This window comes from Jaculus jaculus, chromosome 7, assembly GCF_020740685.1.
Source record: "Jaculus jaculus isolate mJacJac1 chromosome 7, mJacJac1.mat.Y.cur, whole genome shotgun sequence".
Taxonomy (NCBI): domain Eukaryota; kingdom Metazoa; phylum Chordata; class Mammalia; order Rodentia; family Dipodidae; genus Jaculus; species Jaculus jaculus.
Window position 1 is genome coordinate 146,853,461 of NC_059108.1, and position 21,396 is coordinate 146,874,856.

At 50.6% G+C, this 21,396-nt stretch overlaps 1 non-coding gene across 1 annotated transcript; it reads right to left on the minus strand.

Moving 5' to 3' along the window:
- Nucleotides 1-6,847: 6,847 nt before the first annotated feature.
- Nucleotides 6,848-7,058, minus strand: LOC123462402. Its single transcript, XR_006638226.1, has one exon. It is a non-coding gene; the product is annotated as a small nucleolar RNA U3 (small nucleolar RNA).
- Between the last annotated feature and the right edge of the window lie 14,338 nt (nt 7,059-21,396).

Here is a 21,396-nt window from a genome sequence, read left to right on the forward strand (position 1 = left end):
AGATGGCCACAAATGCTCAGAAGCATTAGAGCATCAAACATCACCCAGAGACCTAAATGTGCAGCTCTGTACATTCTGTGTGTGTGTGTGCGCGCGCTGGGGGTGTATATACACGCATGTGCATTTATATAAAGGCTTTGCAAAGGACAGCGTCAGGTGTTGCTTCTTAGATGTCACGTATAAATTTGGAGACAGGGTCTCTCACTGCTGTGGAAGTCACCGAATCAGGCCAGACTGGTTGGTCAACAAGACCAAGGGATTCACTCGTTTCCACCTCCCCAACGCTGGTATCATAAGCACGTGCTACTGGGACTCAAACTCAGGTCCTCATGCTTGTAAGGCAAGCACCTGACTGACTGAACCGTCTTCCCAGCCTGCACGTTCAATCACGATGAAGATGTGCCCAACACAACAGTGACCCTCTAAGCCACTTTCCCACGCGTAGCTCTATGTCATAATATTCGCACTGTGCTCCCACCTCACCATTCGCCGCCGGCACCTTCTCGCCATCCCAAACTACAACACCCAATAAATGCCCACTTCCTGTCCCTGGAAGCCACCGTTCATTCTAACTCAGGTCTGAATTTGAACTCCCTAGATATAAGCGGGATTATACAGTATTTTTATGCCTTCCTGCGTGTTGGGAGCTGTAGCTGCTCTTTGACCGTGAGAACCGCAGCTGTTTTTGGATCTCCGGGCACAGAGGCCTTATCGTATGGCCTTGGCAAACAGTCTTCAGACACAGAGGCATTTGTGGAGCAGACTTTAGGCACATAGGCACTGTCCGGAAAGTTTTATGTTCTGTACATAAGCTTGTGCTTGCCTGAATAAATCTGAGACCTTGATCAGACTCTAGGCTTGGTCTCCTTCTTTGTGTCTCTTGTCTCTCATCCAGGTTGATTTCCCCTCGGGTCCTTGTGTAACTCCCCACTGGCCGGGGCACCTGCGCCCAGCAAAATGTCCTCAGGCACTATCCATTCATTGTTGTAGCGTATGGGAGTTTCTTTCCTGGTAAACACTGAGTGATATTCCTTCGTACGGATACACCACCACCCATAGATGAAAGCTCTTCCACCTCTTGTTACGCGCGCGGGGATGGGCAAGTATTATTCAACACCATTTGAAGAGTTTCTTTTTGCATCTTCTTTATGTGGGTGGCCTGAGGGTTGAGCCCTGGCCAGCAGGCTTGGCAAGCAGGTGCCTTTAGCTACTGAGCCCTTTTCCCCTTGAAGAGATTCTCTTGTGTATAGGACCGAAGTGGAATTTCTGGGTCCTGTGGGAATTCTGTTCTGACTTTTTGAGGCGTCTCCGCACTGTCTCCCACGTGGCTCTGTTCTTTGTATCCAGCGAGCTCTACTATGCCACCGCAGCCAGGCCCATACCAGGAGGACCTTCCTCGTAGGGACGCTACCCAGGACCCAGCGATGTGTCTGCCCTGCACGGCCAGCCATTCTCATCCCCGCTCTACATGAGAGGAGACCGGCCCTTGGTGTCCGGGAGCTTGCCTGCGTCACAGAGCTGTCATTTGAGGGGAGTTCCCACTGACCTCAAATTCCACCTTCTATACCAGCAGTGAGGACAAGGCTGGCTCACAACTCTATGTGATCATATTTGTAGCGTGTATTAGCTTCCATGGGAAATGTGAGTGTTCCCCACTATCCTGGGCCCTGGGGGGAGGCACACACACACCTCTCACTGTTGCTTACTTTGCTCTGGCCAACCAGGGTAATGAAAACAAAGTCACAGATGCCCAATCTTTCAGGCATGCGGCTCAGTCATTGCTCCTTTTGCTATAAGATGTGTCTTGGACTGGAGGGATGGCTTAGCAGTTAAGGTGCTTGCCTACAAAGCCAAAGGACCCAGGTTCAATTCCCCAGAACCCACGTAAGCCAAATGCACAAAGTGGCGCATGTGTCTGGAGTTTGTTTTCAGTAGCTGGAGGCCCTGGTGTGCCTATTCTCTCTCCCTCTTTCTAAAATTAAAAAAAAAAATACATGTCTCAGAGGAGGAGTGCATATTCATCCAGAATAAAGATGTCACCAGGACAGAGGCTGGCCCACACTGGGCTCAGAGCAGAGCTGTCACTGACCAACAGTTCTCTGGAGCATTATCAGGAGCCTCCCCAGGGCTGTACGTTCTAGGAGTTCCAGAACGTTCCTTGCATCAATTAGTCAAAGCTGCTAGAAACAGCTTTCCCTGCTGAAAACCTGAGAACGTTCACATTCAGCTCCAAATTTTAGACTTAATTACTATGACCAAAGGATAGCTGACAAGAAGCAAGGGAAGGGAAGGAAGAGCTTATTTCAGAATACAATTCCAGGTCCCAGTCCACTGAGGCAGGGAAGGCATGTGAGGCAGCTGCCCACATCCAGTCCACAGTGAGGAGGCAGAGTGACGAGCGCTGCTGCTCAGCTTGCTTCCTGTATTTATTTATTTATTTAGGAGAGAGCTAGAGAGAGAACAGGTGTGCCAGGGCCTCTAACCACTGCAAACAAACTCTAGACATTTGCGCCACCTTGTGCACCTGGCTGACGTGAGTACTGGGGAACTGAACCTGAGTCCTTGGGCTTCACAGGCTAAGCACCTCCACCACTGAGCCATCTCTCCAGCTCTGCTTCCTCCTTTTATGCAGTCCAAGACCCAGGCCCACGGAGCGGTGGCACCCACAGTTAGGGCAAGTCTTCTCGCCCCACGCATCCAGTCTAGGAAATCCTTAACAGGCATGTCAAGAGATTTGTTTCCATGGTGATTCTAAATCCTGTCAAGTTAGGAACCACTGACTAGTGACTATTACACTAAGCCTACACTGTCATCAGGTGGCTGGTGGCCGGAGCTGCAGGTACCTGCAGCTTCTAGATGGAGCCTGCCCCCTCACCTGTCTGTGCTGTTCCTGGTAGTGGTGCCCTTCGCAAACCTCGAGAGAGACAGAGGCTACCTGGCACCAGGGTGGCACCGTGGAGATGCGGAGGCCTGAGTGACAGCGCAGCGTTGGAACCCGAGGAGGCCTTGCTCCACTTTCTGTCCAGGTTCCAGTCTCCCCTCGAGGAAGCAGGCCCAACCCAAAAGCTCAGGGCACCACAGAGGTGATGCTCTGGTCAGGGACTCCTTTAGGTCTGTTGACTCTGAATCCAAGTGAAGAAAGGGCTAGGTGAACCATAGGTTGCCCTGACCAGAGGCCACAGATAGGCACAGTAGAGAGGGTAGGCAGGTAAGATCTCTCCCTCTCTCTCTCTCTCTCTCTCTCTCTCTCTCTCTCACCCTCCCTTTCTATACTTGCTGACATTCTGAGGTCTCAGAAGGAGTAGGTCTCAGAAGGAGTGGTCATCGGGTGTCACCCGGTAGGGGACTGGGACATGCCTGGAATGGAGAATGATCCGTGTGCCTCATGTGTACCACCTGCCTGCTGGCTTCCTCACCAGGCCTGGGAACCAATTTGAAGCACTCATACACTGTCTACTCACTATAGCCATTGCCCTTCCAGCGTTAAGCTTTTTTTTTTAAAAAAAAAAAAAGATATATTTTTTAATACTTTATTTTTATTTATTTATTTGAGAGAGGGAAAGAGGTAGAGAGAGAGAGACAGAGACAGAGAGAGAATGGGTGTGCCAGGGCTTCAGCCACTGCAAATGAACTCCAGATGCATGCGCCACCTTGTGCATCTGGCTTACATGGGTCCTGGGGAATCGAACTGAGGTCCTTTGGCTTCAAAGGCAAGTGCCTTGACCAACCGCTAAGCCATCTCTCTAGCCCCAGGGTTAAACTTTTTTAGGAGGAAAGGGAGAAAAGTCTACATCAAAAACATGCAGGCTGTTGAACTGTTCACAAAACCAACACATCTGTGTTTCCCAAACTGGAGACAGAACACTTTGTCACATTAGTGGCACCCCATACTTTTCACTACCCCAGAGTCATCAGTACCCCAACTTCTTGGTGCACAGTTGTGTCTGGTCTTGAACTTGATCTTAATGGAGTCATACAACAATGTTCCCATTTGGTTTCTTTAGGCAACGTTATTCTATGAAATCCATCCTCACCACTCCTCAGTTCTACAGAAATAGGTTCATGGGCAGAGGGAAGGGGGTGTTGGAGGAAGTTTTAGGAAGATCTCCAGTAACCTAGAAGGTGACCTCCATGCCCCTGTGATTCCAGAGGAATCCATTTGGTCTGACCTTGAGCCATGAAGGCACTGAGGGGGAGTCAGGTAGCTCTTTTAGACAGTTAGGGTGACCCCGGAAAGAAATTTTTAAAAAAGCAGGAATGTCTTTGGGCCAGGATCTGACTTCTTATCTCTTACCTGGACCTGTTTTTTCACAAGCAACCTGGGCCCCTCCTGGGAGGGAGGTCTCTCTTAGGATTTAAATCTCTCTCTAACATTGCATTTGGTCAAAGTCCAGCCCCCAGAATTTGGCGTCATGGCTAGCCTTTTCCTGAGACAGCCCCTAGCCCAAACCAATCAGCTGTCCCTCAGGTGAGCTGAACAGGAAGGCAGGGCCCACCACCATGGCTTGTAAGTACCTTTGAGGCGGGAGAGGGCGAGCTCTCAGCACTGTCTGGTGTCTCCCGAACTGCCAGCTGCTGGTGCGTTCCTCCTCCGCCCTGACTCTCCACATGGGCTCTTTACTCCCTCCAGCTCCGCACGTGGCAGGAGCTCTTTGAACTTTCTTTTCTTCCTTTTTTTTTTCTCCATGGTTTTCCCAGGCCCTCCACGTATGCTTTCAAGCCACGTGAGTGTCTTTCCTTAGTTCTGAAGTTTTCTCAATAAACATAATTTAATAATTAGCCTTCTGAGTCTTTTTTTATTCAACTCTTTGATTAAAAGTAGACACAGACCTAGGGTTCAGGGTTCAAGGATTTTCCTGAAACCCTAACACCCCTTTACAGCGTCAGACCCTAACTGAGGGAGTCTCAACAGGATGTGCTGGAAATGGGATCAGGGATGGATGGGACTCTCCTTCCCAGGTCTACCCTTGCAGAACCACCCTTTGAACAGTGAGGCCAGATCTGGACAAGGGAGATATCTCAGCAGAGGAGCGGCTTCGCTGGGCTGTGGGGCTGGAGGAAGGACCAGATGGGGCTAAGACGATCTGAGGAGGAGGAAGCCACTTTAAATGCTGCATGGGGCCTTGTCAGGAAGAGAGTGCTATGCGTGTGGAGCTGAGCTGAGCCAGAGGAATGAGAGGCGAGCAGAGTCCTGAGCACAGGGGAGGAAACCGAGGGTCCCCTTGTCCTGTAGTGGCTCACATAAACATCTTGGGATGCTTTTTGGTGGTGCTAGGGATTGAACCTAGGGCCTCACACATGCTGGGCAAGGGCTCTACCACTGAGCTATGCCCTCAGCCCTCTTTATGCTTCTTGAGACAAGGTTTCACTAACTTGCCTAGGCTGGTCTTGAACTCACTCTGTGGATTTGCCTACCCCTTAATTTGTGACTCTCATGACTCAGCCTGCCAAGTAGCTGGGATTCCAGCTGGGACTACAGGACACCAAGCCTGGCTTGAAAAAAAAATCCCCACCTGGAGGGTACTTTAGGCTCCCCCGGCAATTCCCGCACGTGGCCATGAGTGAGAGCCCCTGCTCTGCTGGCATGGGTTGAAGGGCCAGGTATTCTTCCATGTTGGCCACATTTGTTTACTTGTGAGTAAAACAAGAATTTCTGCTCAACAAACTCTCGGGGGCTCTCTCTGGCTCTCATTTTGTGCCCCTTATTCAATTTTGGAGGTGTCATCAGTGTACACCCCCATTCTTTCAGTTGTCCTTCACTTCCCAGCCATAGATAGTCTTTCACATTATAGAGAAAATTATTGTAAAACACAAGGTTATGTCTCCCAAGAGCACTGATGTGATAAGAATGGAATCAACCCGAGACCGAGAGCAGCTCTTAGGACTTTAGTCAAATAAACATAGAGGAAGGACATGAGGGTGGAATCAGGACGCCTGTGTTATCACTGTGGGAGTGCAGGGGAGCCACTCCATCTGCCCTTTTTTTGTTGCTGTTTTTTTTTTCAAGGCAGGGTCTCACGCTATCCCAGGCTGTCCTGGAACTCACCCTGGAGTCCTAGTCTGGCCTCTCACTCACAGGGATCCTCCTACCTCTGCTTCCCGCATGTTGGGATTAAAGGTGTGCGCCACCAACACTGGGCCCATTTGGCCTCTTGATTCACTTTCTAAAAAAGTAGACTACATGATAGATAAGGCCTGTGGCACCTGCTTTTTAAAATCATAGAAAAATATAACCATAACATGGTGGCGCACACCTTTAATCCCAGCACTCAGGAGACATAGGAAGGAGGATTGCCATGAGTTCAAGGCTACCCTGAGACTACATAGTGACTTCCAGGTCAGCCTGAGCTAGAGTGAGACCCTTCCTCAAAAAAAAAAAACAAAAAAAGAAAAAATAGATATATCCACAACATAGAAAGTACCATTTTGTCTTTCAGAAGGAGATGTCACATCCAGGGCTGTTCAGATCCACCCACTCCTCTTCTGATTTCCTGCTGTTCGCTCTCGCTGAGGAGCCAGTCACTCTGGGATCTGTGCCACAGCCATGACTTTAAATAACACCTGCAAGGCACCTGGAGCATCGGAGCTGGAAATCCATCCAATGAAAGTGACCCTAACCAGTTGCGAGGTGAAATCCTTGGAGCAGGTGTGTGCTCACCGGAACAGAGGTGAAAAGAAAGAAGCATTACCCATTTGGATGCCCACCAAGGCTCTGAGACTCACTTCAAGAAGAAAGCCTGGTGGTGACGGTTCTCAGCCATGGGAGCACGTCCCTGTGAGACACGCAGCCACACATCGGCTCTCACAATCCTCTGAGCTTGTTACTTTTTTTTTATTTTTTTTTTTTGCCACTCAGACTATGTGCCTCCCTCCAGCTCCCCTGAAGGAGTGCAGAAACGATCATCGATGGCAAGTGGCAGTTCCAGCAAAGCGACACCAAGATCCGGCTTCACGCTCAGGAGAGAACGCTGCGCCTCCTCCCCGCGGTCTCCAGTACGCCATGCTGTCAGGGAAACTTCTCTAGCAACGAACTATAAAAATAATCCCTGACAGGGCTGGAGAGCGGTTAAGCACTTGCCTGTGAAGCCTAAGGACCCCGGTTCAAGGCTCGATTCCCCAGGACCCACGTTAGCCAGATGCACAAGGGGGCGCACGCATCTGGAGTTCGTTTGCAGTGGCTGGAGGCCCTGGCGCTCTCACGCTCTCTCTCTCTCTCTCTCCTTCTCTCTGTCTGTCACACTCAAATAAATAAATAAAAATAAACCAAAAATTTTTTTAAAAAAAATCCCTGACAGTATAAGCTTGAGCTTGTTGCTTTTAAGTAATGGCTCCACTTGTTTAAAAACAAAGAAAAGAAGGGCTGGGATGGGGGATGGCTCGGCAGTTGAAGGTGCTTGCTTGCAGAACCCGTGTAACACCAGATGCATTTGAAGTTTGTTTGCAGTGGCAAGAGGCCCTCCCATGCTCATACTCTCTTATCTCTCTTATCTCTCTCGAATGACTGCATAAAATTTGAAAAGAAAACAATGAGCACTTTAACCACTTATAAGTGTGCTAGTTAGCGGCATTCAGTACATCCACCTGCTACGTGAAACCCCACAGCCACTGAATGATGCCCCCCACCCGTGTGTGTGTGTGTGTGTGTGTGTGTGTGTGTGTGTGTGTGTGTGAGATCCACCTTGTGAAACAAGGTCTCTCACTGGCGTGGAGCTCACCAAGTAGGCTAGACTAGATGGCCAGTGAGTTCCAGGTACCCGCCTGTCTCCACTGCCCAGCATTGCCCAATTTTTTTTTTTCCCCAAGGTAGGGTTCACTCTAGCCCAGGCTGACCTGGAATTCAATATATAGTCTCAGGATGGCCTTGAACTCAAAACAATCCTACCTCTGCCTCCCAAATGCTGGGATTAAAGGCGTGCACCACCATGCCTAGCTCCAACTCTTTCTTTAAAGTTTTTTTTTGTTGTTGTTTATTTTTATTTATTTATTTGAGAGCAACAGACAGAGAGAGAAAGAGGCAGATAGATAGAGAGAATGGACATGCCAGGGCCTCCAGCCACTGCAAGTGAACTCCAGACGCATGCACCCCCTTGTGCATCTGACTAACGTGGGTTGTGGGGAATCGAGCCTCAAACTGGGGTCCTTAGGCTTCACAGACAAGCGCTTAACTGCTAAGCCATCTCTCCAGCCCTAGCTCCAACTTTTGTTTTAAACATGGGTTTTGGGGATTGAACTCAAGTCCTCGGGGTTGCTAGGCAAGCACTTTACTACCAACCTACCTCCTCTGCCCACTTAGGATCTTTTGAAAGCTTAAAGACAGAGTAGATTTCTAGATGTCCATGGGCGGGTTTTTGAGAGCTGGTTGAGGGGAAAGGGGCTCTATTCACCATCCAGAGCCCTTACAGACCTACGCCTATGGAACAGGAAGAGTCAGGATTTAGCTGGGCTGCTCTGGCTCCTGCAGGGCTACGGTGCAGTTCTCAAGTCCCTGGGAGTCTGCATCCATTGGTCTCCAGCTACATGGACATGGGTTCTTCCCGGCTTCTCTCAGGCCTCGTGAAGATCAGGGTCCCCAGAGAAATCCAACCCAGCAAGACTACTCACCTGGCTCCCACCCTCTGAGGCTCCATCACCCACCCACCTGTTAACAGAGGGATGCTGGGGACACTTCCTAGGGGTCTTCCTCAAACAAGGCACCAAAGACTTGGCCCTTTCAGCCAACTGAATTTCATGTGTCTTTATGGATAACCCAGGATCCCTGGCAGAGGCTTAAACTGCAAGGAACCAAGCTATGGGACCAAAGAGTCATCCTAGAAAAGGAAACACATCAAAAGTCCTACAGGAAATATCATTACTGCCATGGCTGGGAGAGCGCACTCCACTGCGTTCCTAAGAGGCCGTGTTAGGGTCCCTACTGAGATGGTTTCAACCGTGTCAGCAAGAGACACCAGCAAAGGCTCTGCTGGGCCTTCTAAGAGCACAGACAAGGGCTGCCACCACCAAAGCTGGAAAGGTCTCCATGGTGCTTCCCTGGGACATTGTTTCCCTCATTATAAACTAGCCCAGTTGATCAAGGGGCAAATAAAGAGGATTTTGAAGACAAGACACGCCTTCAGCATTCAGGCCCCTTCAAAAGACTGCCCTGTTCCTGTTGTCCCAATGCAGTTCAGCCAGCCCGGTCTCAAAGGTTGTAATCTTTCCAATAATTGTGAATGAATGGGCAGAAGCTTTGGCCCAAAGATTTCTTTCTGTGCCATATCCCTCTGCTCATACCAGTCCATTTCTATGCAATGCAACTCTGCACAAGTTCTTAGGACATGGGCCTAATAGCAAGTCTCTCACACAAACTGATTCTAGCCCAGTTGCTACAAACATTTTTCTCACTCTCATGAGTCAAACCATAGTTATTGCTGCATTCAGGTCTTTCAACTCTGACTAGAATAGTCCATCAGGCTGTACTTAGAGCACTGCAAGGTGTCTCTTAGGCCAAGGTTTCAAATCCTTCCACATTCCTCCCTCAAAAATCAGCTCCAAGAGACCAAAAGCCATACAAGTTAGTTTTCTAGCATCAACAATCCCTCTCCTCTGGTACCAATTTTTACTATTGCAGTCAGGTTTGCATTGCTGGAAGAAAGCACTCAACCAAGAGCAGCTTGTGGGGAAAAAAGGGTTTATTTTGGCTTACAGATTCAAGGGGAAGCTCCATAATGGCAGGGGGAAATGATGGTGTGAACAGAGGGTGGCATCATCTCCTGGCCAACATCAGATGGGCAAAAGCAACAGGAGAGTGTGCCAAACACTAGCAAGAGGAAGCTGGCTATAACACCCATAAGCCTGTTACCAACAATGCACTGCCTCCAGGAAGCTTTAATTCCCAAATTACCATCAGGTGGGGGCCTACCATTCAGAACACCTAATTTATGGAGGACACCTGAATGAGACCATCACACTCCTCCCCTGGGATTCTCTTCCCCTGGGATTTTCCACCCCTGTGATGTCCACCCTTGGGATGCCCCCAACTTTGGGATGCCCCACCCATAGGGTGCACCATCCTTGGTCTGTCCCACCCCTGGGATATTTTCTCCTCTGGGATGCCCCTCCCCTGGGATGCCCCACCAGTGGGTGCTTATCCTAGCTCTTCCCTGGCAGCACCTTCATCAGGATCACCTCCCACAACCCCCTAGTGCTGTGGCCTGATGATCCCATAGGTCCCTTCTGGAATTCACTGGTGCCTACCTCATGGCACCTTGGTACCGCATGCTGGCTTGGGTTGTTCTCAGAACTAGTTTCCACAGCACTGTGTGGCCAGGGCTTGTCCATTCATCTTTGTAACTCCAATTCCTGACTCACGGTAGGCACCAGTCAAAGGATGATAGCCTGTATTCACCTGTTCCACTTGTTGCCAAGCTACTCTCTCGCTTCCCCTACCTTGCCAAAAGGGCGCTAGGGCTTGAGTTATTGATTATGGTTGCTGTGATCCCGCACTGTCAGCGATGTGGCTTGAGGGAGAATGCTGGCTCTGGGGACATCTGGGATGCTGCTGACTGTGTATCGCAGCATGGAGTTGGCTGCCCCTCCAGGGCTCAGGGGCGAAGGGGTCTCCTCTGGATTCTCCAAGGGATGATATGACTCTGGAGGAGCTGTGGAAGGTGTAGCCAGTGTCACCAGAACCTCAGTTCCTCTGCCCATCTGAAGGGAACAGGCCTTCTTTCCCTCCAGATTTTGCAGCAACATGTTAATCCTGTTTATCTCAACTTCAGGGAGTCATGAGGTCTCCCTCTGTTGCAGTCAGGTTCACATTGCGGTAGAAATCACCCAACTAAGAGCAGCTTGTGGAAAAAAGTAGTTTATTTTGGCTTACAGGCTCGAGGGAATGCTTCATGATGGCAAGGAAAATAATGGCATGAGCAGAGGGTGGATGTCAACCCCTGGCCAACATAAAGTAGACAATAGCAACAGGAGAGTGTGTCAAATACTGGCATGGGGAAACTGGCTATAACACCCATAAGCCTACCCCAATAATACACTCCCTCCAGGAGACATTCATTCCCAAATCTCTATCAGCTGGGGAGACTAGCATTCAGAACACCTAAGTTTATGGGGGACATCTGAATCAAACCACCACCTTCCGCTCTTAGCCCCCATAAACTGATAACCATACATGATTTAAAATGCAATGCATTCATCCAACTTAAAAAGTCTCCATAGTTTTTATCAATACCAATGATGTTCAAGCATTCCCATAGCCCAAGGTCTTTTAACTGAGCCATAAGGCCACAATTCCCCCCAAAACCCATAATGGCACAGAATATACATTCACACTGCAAAAGATGGCATTGCTCATAGCAAAAAAATATCCAACCAGTACAAGATTTAAAACAACCACGGCAAACATCCAACTCTGTAGCTGAGAGTAGCCAGTGACTAATTTCCAATTCCACTAATTCTAACCAACAACGAGTCTCTGGAGTTCCAATTCCACACCTCCAGCTAGGTTACTCACAGTCCTGGAAAACTTTATTCAGGGCCAGCAGGCCTCCTTACCAGCCATCTCGTGGTCCTGGCATCTCCATTGGGTCTCCACTGCAATCTAGGGTTCATCCTCATGGGTCCATTGGTCACACTGCCCATGGTCACTTCTAAAACACAACACCATGTTGCAACTCAATACCCTCTCTTTCCTGCATTTCTTAAAACCCATAGTACCAGGAGGGGTGCCAATTTGTTAATCCAGGGGGGCATAAAACAGACTTTGAAGAACAGGACACTCTTTGAGCACTCAGACCCCTTCAAGAATCTATTTTCCTATTGACCCAGTGCAGGTCAGCTGTACCAATCTCCAAGAGAAACACACCCAGTCACTCGGTACTAGGATTCAAGCCTAGCTGGAAAAAGAAAGGGAAAAGAACAACAGGCACGGAAGGCGAGGGGACTGGGAAATGGCTTAGCGATTAGAGCATTTGCTCTGAAGACAAAGGATCCCAGTTTGAATCCCCAAGACGCACGCAAGCGGGATGCTCACAAGTCCAATGCACAAGGGGGCGCTCGTGTGGGCTAGGGCACCTGGTGTGCCCATTCCCTCTGTCTGTCCCTTTCTCTTCTCTATCTCTCTCTTTCTCTCTCATATTTAAATAAGTAAATACTTTTTGTTCGGGGGGGCATGAAAATGTGTTCGCACAGGTTTCTGAACAGAAAGGATCTCCTTGTCCACCACCTGTCATGTGAACTTAGGAAATTTATTCTGATAGAACCTAAGCAAATCAATTCATATTCAAAACAAGTCAAGAAGGAATTAAAGAACCTATGCAAGTGGCGTTCAACCCAGAAGCAAGAGTCCTACTCTTGCCTCTGCCATTGGGGGGAAAGAAAACCCCGCTCCTTGTGAGTCCTCGAGTTGCCAGGCTCTCTCTCAAGAAACCTGGACCAGCGTCCCTGCACGTTTCAGAGAAGGTGGCACCTAATCATCACCAGTGACAAGGGTAAGTGAGCAGTCCACAGAGGTGGACTCAGATGTTCTCAATGATTTTCAAATCTCTGAATGTTTGATATTTGAGGCAGGCTCTTCTGGTCTATCAGCTGCCTTGGCATTCATGGAGACCATCCTCCTTCAGCCAATGAAAGGATACTATGTGGAGCTCTCTTATTCCCAGAGAAACACACCCTCCAGGCCCTGCTCCCTCACATTTCAGACATCCCCAATACAGTAGGCTCACCACTTGTAAGTGAGGGGGTGAGCCTGAAAAAGTTTCTCAATTTGAACAAGAATGACTAGGGCTGGCCCATGTCCACGCATCAGCCATGTTTGTGGATTGGATCAATCTGGCCCTTTTTCTGAAGAGAGCTGATTCTCTATCCTGGGGTGATAGCATCGCTGTCACCCTAGGTTAGACAATCGGGAGCTTTTAGGTCCAGAAGAATGCCACGGAGATGCAGGGAATCTCTGTGTGCTAGGGAAAGGAGGTCCCTGACACTCATGTGACCTAAGTGGTCACATCCGCATGGGACATGCAGAGCTTACAGGTGAAGTGAGACACTACCAATGAGTCCTGAGCCCCTTTCCAGCAGGAGGACCGATGTCTGCTTGAGGCGGTAGACACACAGCAGTCTCCCCAGTTCAAAAGGGGAAAGAAAATATGAGTAATGTAAAACCCATGTGCAAGTATCGACATTCTTCATGCCTTATAGGCCCAGGGCAAAATTGCTGAAGTCGGGCCAGAAAGAGTTAGGAGTGTCGGGGTCCAAACGTGTCTTCTGAGGAGTTGTGTACCCATTCACAGGCTCTCAAGAACCATCCTGACCTGACAATGGATGCAGGTGGGATGAAGGACCAGAAGGGTAAGTATTGAAAAATCATGGACATGCCCCTCATTCACTGAGTACCATTCACAAATATCAAGGAAAATACAGTAAGTACATAACATATGGTCCATTGTGAACACAGTTAGAATTTGTTGCGGCCTTACTTGCTCCTCACAATCATGAGAAATTCCCATGGGACATGGAAGAATAAGAGCAGGCATGACTGTGCTCTATGGTGACATTGTAGACCACACTGCACCCAGCGTCTCCACTTGTCCACTCAGGTTCTTGTATATTGCACTGGAATGATATCTTTACTTGCCAGAAAATGATAGCAATATCTTTGGGTCACATAGAAGACATATACATATTTCTTTCAAGGGTAACCCTGTTGAAGGACAAATGTTTAGGCTTGTTTGTAACCTTTGACCCATCTGGCATAGTTTTCATTTCATCTCTGAATTTCAATGATCAGAGCAGTTGAGTATCATAAAACACAGGAGCTTGAAGTCAGGGCAGGCACCTCTACTGCCAGCAGAGAGAAGAGGATGAGCATGACATTGCAGCCACCCTGTGGCTACATCCTGAATTCCAGGTCACCCAGTACTAGGATTCAAGCCTAGCTGGAAAACAAGGAAAAGAACTACAGCCACAGAAGGTGTGGAGACCTGGAAATGGCTTAGTGATTAGAGCCTTTGACTCTGAAGCCGAAGGACCCTGGTTCGAATGCTTGCATTCCCAATGCACAAGAGGACACTCATGTGGGCTAAGGCACCGGGTGTGCCCATTCCCTCTGTCTGTCCCTTTCTCTCTCATATTTAAATAAGTGAAATCCTTTTTTTTCCCCTTGGTGGTGGGGGATGAAAATGTGCTTGCACAGGTTTCTGAACAGAGCGGACCTCCTTGTCCACCACCTGTGTACTTAGGAAATTTATTCTGATAGAACCTAAGCAAATCAATTCATATTCAAAACAAGTCACGAAGGAATTAAACAACCTATGTGAGTGGCGTTCAACCCAGAAGCCTCTGGCCATTGGGGGGAAAGAAAACCCCGCTCCTTGTGAGTCCTCGAGTTGTCAGGCTCTCCCTCAAGAAACCCGGATCTCTCAAGTAACCAGCATCCCTGCACGTTTCAGAAAAGGTGGCCCCTAATCATCACCAGTGACAAGGGTAAGTGAGCAGTCCACGGAAGTGGACTCATACGTTCTTGACAATTTTCAAATCTCTGAATGTTTGATATTTGCTGCAGGCTCTCCTGCTCTATCAGCTGCCTTGGCATTCATGGAGACCATCCTCCTTCAGCCAATGAAAGGATACTATGTGGAGCTCTCTTATTCCCAGAGAAACACACCCTCCGGGCCCTGCTCCCTCACATTTCAGACATCCTCTTTACAGTAGGCTCACCACTTGTAAGTGAGGGGGTGAACCGAAAAAAATTGCTCAATTTGAACAAGAACGACTCGGGCTGGCACATGGCCACACATCAGCCATGTTTGTGAATTGGATCAATCTGGCCCTTTTTCTGAAGAGAGCCAATTCTCTAACATAGGGTGATCGCTTCGCTTTCATTAGAGCACACACATCTCTTTCTTTTCGTTCTTTTTCTTGGTTTTTGTTTATTTGTTTGGGGTAGGGTCTCAGTCTGGCCTAGACCGGCCTGGAATTATGGAAGCATGTTGTCTCAGGACGGACTTGAGTTCATCTCGATCCTCCTACCTCTGCATCCTGAGTGCTGGAATTAATGGTGTGCACCACCATGCCGGGCTCTTCTTGTTTGTTTGTTGTTGTTGTTTGTTTGTTTGTTTGAGGCAGGGTCTCATGTAGCTCATGCTGGCCTCAAACTTGCTATGTAGCCAAGGATGACTGAACTTTTGGTTCACTTGTATTCACCTCCCAAGTGCTGGGGTGACAGCCATGGACCAACATACCTATTTTGTGTGGTGCTCTTGATCAATCCCAGGGCTTTATGCAGTCTAGGCAAGCACTCTACCAACTGAGCCACATCCCCAGCCCCCCCACCCACCCCCACACACACACAAACATATTTTTTAGAGAGGTTTCTGCTGTGTTGCCCAGGTTGGTCTTGATCTCTTGGTCCTCCTGTGTCAACCTCCCAGGTGATGGATTCCAGGTATGAACCACTGGGTCCTTACTTTAAAGCCAGGGAAACTGAAGCTATGAGGGAGAACGGGGTGTAGCCACGATGATTCAGGTCCTACTGCACTCAATGTGGTTCTTTCTGCTTTACCACGACATCATCTAGGTTTCTTTCTTACCAACTAATCTCCAATCTGCCTCCCACAGGACTGGGGTTACAGGCGTGGTGGTCAAACCTTTTACTTGGGTGCTGGGTTCTGGAACTCAGGGCAAATTAGATCCTGCCAGGTTCATGCTTGCAAAGCAAGTGCTCTTAGCTGCTGACCCATCTCCCCAGCCCAGAGGTGGGACACTTTATAAGGAGAAGCAAAAAGATTGATTTAGCTCATGTGATGGTTTTGTGTCAACATGATCTGTTTAGGAATCCAGCTGGTAAAATTATGAGACTTGGCAAAGTTATTGTTTGCCATTGAAATTTTAGACTATTGTCTATCTTAGTAATTCCCACCCTAGCTTTTTTTTTTTAAGTTTTCCAAGGTAGGGTCTCACTCTAGCTCAGGTTGACCTGGAATTCAGGGTGGCCTCGAACCCTCGGTGATCATCCTACCTCTGCCATTCACCATTTGTTTTTCTTTTTTGCTTATTTTTATTTATTTACTTGAGAGCGACAGACAGAGAGAAAGAGGCAGATATATAGAGAGAATGGTCACTACAAGGCCTCCAGCCACTGCAAACAAATTCTAGACGCATGTGCCCCCCTGTGCATCTGGCTAATGTGGGTCCTGGGAACTGAGTCTCGAACCGGGGTCCCTAGGCTTCACAGGCAAGTGCTTAACAGCTAAGCCATCTCTCCATCCCCTGTTTAATCCTTTTTTAAAAAATATATTTTATTTATTTATGTGAGAGAGAGAGAAAAAGGGAGGGAGGGGGAGAGAGAGAGAGAGAGAGAATGGGCATGCCAGGGCCTCCAGCCACTGCAAATGAACTCCAGATGTGTGCACCCCCTTGTGCATCTGGCTGACGTGGGTCCTGAAGAGTTGAACTGGGATCCTTGGGCTTTGTAGGCAATCACCTTAACTGCTAAGACATCTCTCCAGCCATGTTTAATCCTTTTATTTGCAGCAGGGTGTTGAGATACTATGAGTTAAACTTCCTGGTCAGAGGTGAGTTTCTACTATTGATAAGTTATCAGTATTATACATGAAATATAGTGCCCCATCCCTCCAGGATCCCTGAACTAAAGTGGCTCCTTTTAAGCCCTAGCCCTCTGTTTATCATGCTTCCGGTCCATGGATTAAGTACAGGGGGTAATGGAAGTGTGGTGAAATTAGCTTGAGGCTGTCTTCTGACTGTAAGAAGGAAGGGAAGTTTTTATATCGGTCATTTTCCCAAACACCTGTCTCAGAGTCCAGCTTGTTAGGACTGTAGCTTTTCCTTCCTTTTTTTTTTTTTTGTTTTTTGTTTTTTGTTTTTTGAGGTAGCGTCTCACTCTGGACCAAGACTGACCTGGAATTCACTATGGAGTCTCAGGATGGCCTTGAACTCACGGTGATCCTCCTACCTCTGCCTCCCGAGTGCTGGGATTAAAGGCATGCGCCACCACGCCCGGCTCCTTCCTTTTAAAAATAATTAAAAATTTAAAAAAATCAGATATTTGTAAAACCTCATTGACTAGGATGACCTCGAACTGGGATCCACCTATCCACCTACCTCTGGCTTCCTGAGTGCTGTGATTACAGGTGTGTGCCACCACACCAAGCCCCTGAGGGATCTTTCTTACAATTAATAAGCCCTTTCCAAAGTGCCTTTTTTTTTGAGGGGGGTGCTTACAGCTTCTGTGGAATCTTTCTTGTAAACTTTTCCAAAAAAATGCCTTCCCTCGTAAAATTCTGCAGGCTCAGCAGCAACCAGGTGAATTTTTTAATAAATATTTATTAGAGACAAAGAGGGGGCGGGGCAGAGAGAGAGAAGGGGCATGCCAGGGCCTCAAGCCACTACAAATGAACTCCAGATGCATGCGTCATCATGTGCATCTGGCTCACGTGGGATCTGGAGAATCGAACCTGGGCCCTTAGGCTTCGCAGGCAAGCGCCTTAACCCCTCAAACCATCCCTCCAGACCGGATTTTTAAATTTTAATTAACATTTACCTAGTCGTTACCACTTTTACCTTAAAACTCTGCAAACATCTTTAATACACTTTTTAAAAAGCTATGGAAACACTTGGCAGCAAACTATTCCTTTTGGCTTCTACAGCAATCCACCCCCAAAACGCATCAGGAGAGGGGCAAAGGGTCGGGGGCGTGGCCTGAGGCAAAACGGGCGTGGCCTAGCGGGCTGGAGGCGTGGCAGGCGGCGGAGGGGGCGTGGCCCCACGGTTTGGAGGTGGGACAGGCAAGGGGTGGGGCCGCGGGCTTGGGGCTCCACCGCGGGGTCGCAGTCGCTGGTCCTACCCGACCTCCCACAACTCGCCAGTAGGGTGGGATAAGAGTGTGTTCCCGACCCCTGGCCCCAGTGCATCCCCGCCTCTCCGACGCTGAGCGCGTCCCTACCCAGCCCGAGAAAGAATCCTCAGGTCGTCTCACTGAGCACTGGAGAAAGCTGAGGTCCTGAGTATTGGCCAAGAAACACCCCAAAGCCCTCGTTCCTGTGGAGGTTCCCCATGGGTGGCCCCCCTCTCCCTGCCACCAGCCGGGTCTCCGGGGGGTCCGCAGCCTCGGCGCTCGGTGGCGCAGCATCCGCGTCTCGGGGCCCGGGCGGGGGGGAGGGGAGTCTCTCCCTCTGGACGCTTTCCAGACCTCCCTGCGCGGGGAGGAGCGCCGTGGGGGACTGGTCCTGACTCCCCCCGGTGTCCTCGGCTCTGAGGAGCGTGACTCTTGGTTAAACTGACCCGCGTGGAAGGAGCCACTTCCCAGTCTGGGCGACGCTGAGGTCCCCTGCGCCACCAAGGCGCTCCCAGGCTGGAACCAGCACAGATTAAGGCACCTGGGTCCCCGCGCCTCCGGGCAGGGCCAGGGGCGTGTCCTTCTGTCCAGGGCGGGAGGGGACCAAGGGGGCGTGGCCTACGGGAGGGGCGTGGTCTTCTGGAGGGCGCGGCTCCGGGTGGGGGCGTGGAGGGGGCGGGTCTCGCGCTCTCAAGGGGCCCCGAGCTGCCCCGGCGCCCCAGCCCGTCGTCCGCTCTCGCGCTGCCCGCGTGACCGACGCGCTGCTGCCCGCGGCGCCGCAGCCGCTGGAGAAAGAGGGCGACGACTACTTTCGCAAGGCGTGCGATAGCGCGCCGGCGGCCGTGGGGTCCGTGGCTTCCAGACCTCCGTCCCCAGCTGCCCTCCGCTTTCCTGTGCATCCACCCCGGCCGCCGGGGAGTGGAGGGGGGGGGGGGGTTCTGTGGGCGCGCGCGCACGGCCGGGGTGGGCCGGCCCGGAGAGGGAGGGAGGGGGCGCGCCGAGGCGGGGGTGGGGAAGGGGACCGCGGGTACCCAGGTGGGGTTCCGGACGCCAGCAGGTGGCAGCAGCCCGGCCGCCGTCCGGGGCAGGTGCGCGGGGCCGCGGGTGCGCAGGTGTGAGCCGAGGCTCGCCGTCCGTCCTCGCGCGCGGCGCACGGGGAAGGACCTGCTGCGGGCCGAGCGGTCGCACCAGGCTTGGTGGCGCGTGGCGACCCGACCTTCCCCCCCCTTCACCCCTCTCCCCAGCTACCACCGTAGCGTTTGGCCCGGGCGGGGTGGGGGGCGCTCTGGCGGAGAGAGCTAGATCACTCCTGGTGTGTTGACTTTTCTTTTTCTTTCTTTTTTTTTTTTTTCTTTTCCTCTTTTGCTTCCCAAATGCTCCCAGTGTCCGCCCCATTGATTTCTTAAGGGGACCGGGAGAGTGGCTGGGGGAAGGGTCGTCCCACGTTTATCTCCGGGTTGCCCTGGAGAGAGCCAGAGCGCGGCGGCGTCGCCTTTTCTCATTGTATGCCAGAGCTGATTTATCCACATCTGCTGGTCCCCGACCCGGGTCCTAGTGTTCCTGGGCCAACTCGAGGTTGCCTCCCGCCCCGGAGACCACAACATCGGAGTAGCTCAGTCTTTCCGAAGAGATCCCAGCCCGAGCCCACTTGGCTGCCGGCTGCAGGACCTGCAAGATCGCTCTAAGCTGGGCATCGGTGACGCTCTCCTCACCTTCCTTGCAGGTCCCTAGTGTGAGTCTCAAAATAGCCTTTGGAGTTCGGCCAAGGATCGGGATTGTTGTTGATTTTTATAACAGATATGATCAAAGGCGCTGCGCGTCATTGTGAACAGGGAAGTGAAACTGCTTCCCACAAAACAATCAATTCTTAATTGTTCAAGGCCTACCCATCCACTTCGTAAATGATCTTGGCAATTTCCTCCTCCCGTGGCACACGGATGACTTACGGGCTTTTGGTCGCTGGTGAAGTGTGACAGGTGGGGACAGAGTGGGCAAATTTCTTTTGTGTAAAGTTGTTTTTAGCATCGAAGCCATCCCCCTCCCCCAGTTTTGAAGTATATTTAAGTTCAAAGATGCCATCATGGAATTACAGCATTATAACTGTAGATTATAACTGGAGAATTTGGTGATTTCAGGGGTAGTGGGAGGCGCAGTGAGACCGTTGCTATTCAACATGTTGAAAAGTTGCCAGGCTTGGTTAGGTGGGCTTGATAAGTGCATGCGCTGCACAGGAATTGCAGCTCTTAGAAGGTTGAGGCAGGAGGATCAGGAGTGAAAGGTCGTCTGCAGACAAGCATGCACAACCACACCCACGTGCACATGCAATGCGAAAATACAAGCGCTCCAAACTGCGAGTGGCTGCGGAGTCGTGGGGTGCAGGAAGTCCTCCCCGCAGACAGCACAGGCTGGCCGGGCGCATCGATGAATGTGTGGAAACGCCACCCTGCCCTAGGACAGGGCTCCCAGGACAACCGTCCAACCAGGCACTGTCACCACCCCGCGTCAGAGGAGACCAGATCAAGGCTCAGAGAGCCCAACCAGAGTCAAGTTAGGCCTGCACCAGAAGCCAGTGTTTTAAGCCACAGCTCCATCCCCCATGTAACATGTAACAGGGACATGAACTGGGCCTCCAAGGGACACATTCCCATGCTAGGCTGCTGCCTTCTGGGTCCTTTGGGAGAACAACCTTCTGGAAGGAGTTCCTACATACCCATTGTCCTGGAGACCAGCAGAGAGTGCTGCCTCTGCCCTTGCCCCAGTCTGCCCTTCTCCTCCTTGGCACCCACCCCGCGCATGGGTCACCAGCAATGCGATGAAGCTTTCACACATGAAAGATCTTTACGAGATCAAACACGTTGGGAGACCTTGCATGAGTCTTTCTTCTCAGGGCACTTACATGACCTGCTGTGGTGGGGACAGTGTCCCAAGCCTGGAAACTGACTTATCGGTGAACATTTGATACCGATTCTGGTCAACACATGCCACTGGTCCCAGGCCTGGAACCACTTCATTCCCTCTCAGGGTTTTGAGGCCAGGAGTCTATGACCAGTCAGCCGGGGCAGTTTCCCTCCGGTGTCAGCTGGGGTCACTGCTGGGAGTCCTTTCGAACTACTTTCCAGAGAAGGGGTGTTCTATGTATGTGAGATTCCCTCCAAAGTTTTCACCTGGTTTTCTCTCCATAAAAACCAAAAGGGGGGCCAGACGTTCTTCTCCGAGAGTCGCCGAGGTTTCCTGCTTCAACAGTGCTTGAACGGAACCCAGCGCTCACAGTCAGGGCCCTTCGCCACCACCTCGCAGCACCCTCGGATCACCCCCAGGCCTCCGCCGCCGCAGCTCCGGCACCGCGCGTCCAGCCGCCGCCGTGACCACCACGTCCCCCTCGCAGGTGCGCCAGAGCTGCCGCCAGGACTCGGAGGCTGCCATCAACCGCCAGATCAACCTGGAGCTGTACGCCTCCCACGTCTATCTGTCCATGTCTTACTACTTTGACCATGACGATGTGGCTTTGAAGAACTTTGCCAAGTACTTTCTTCACCAGTCTCATGAGGAGAGGGAGCACG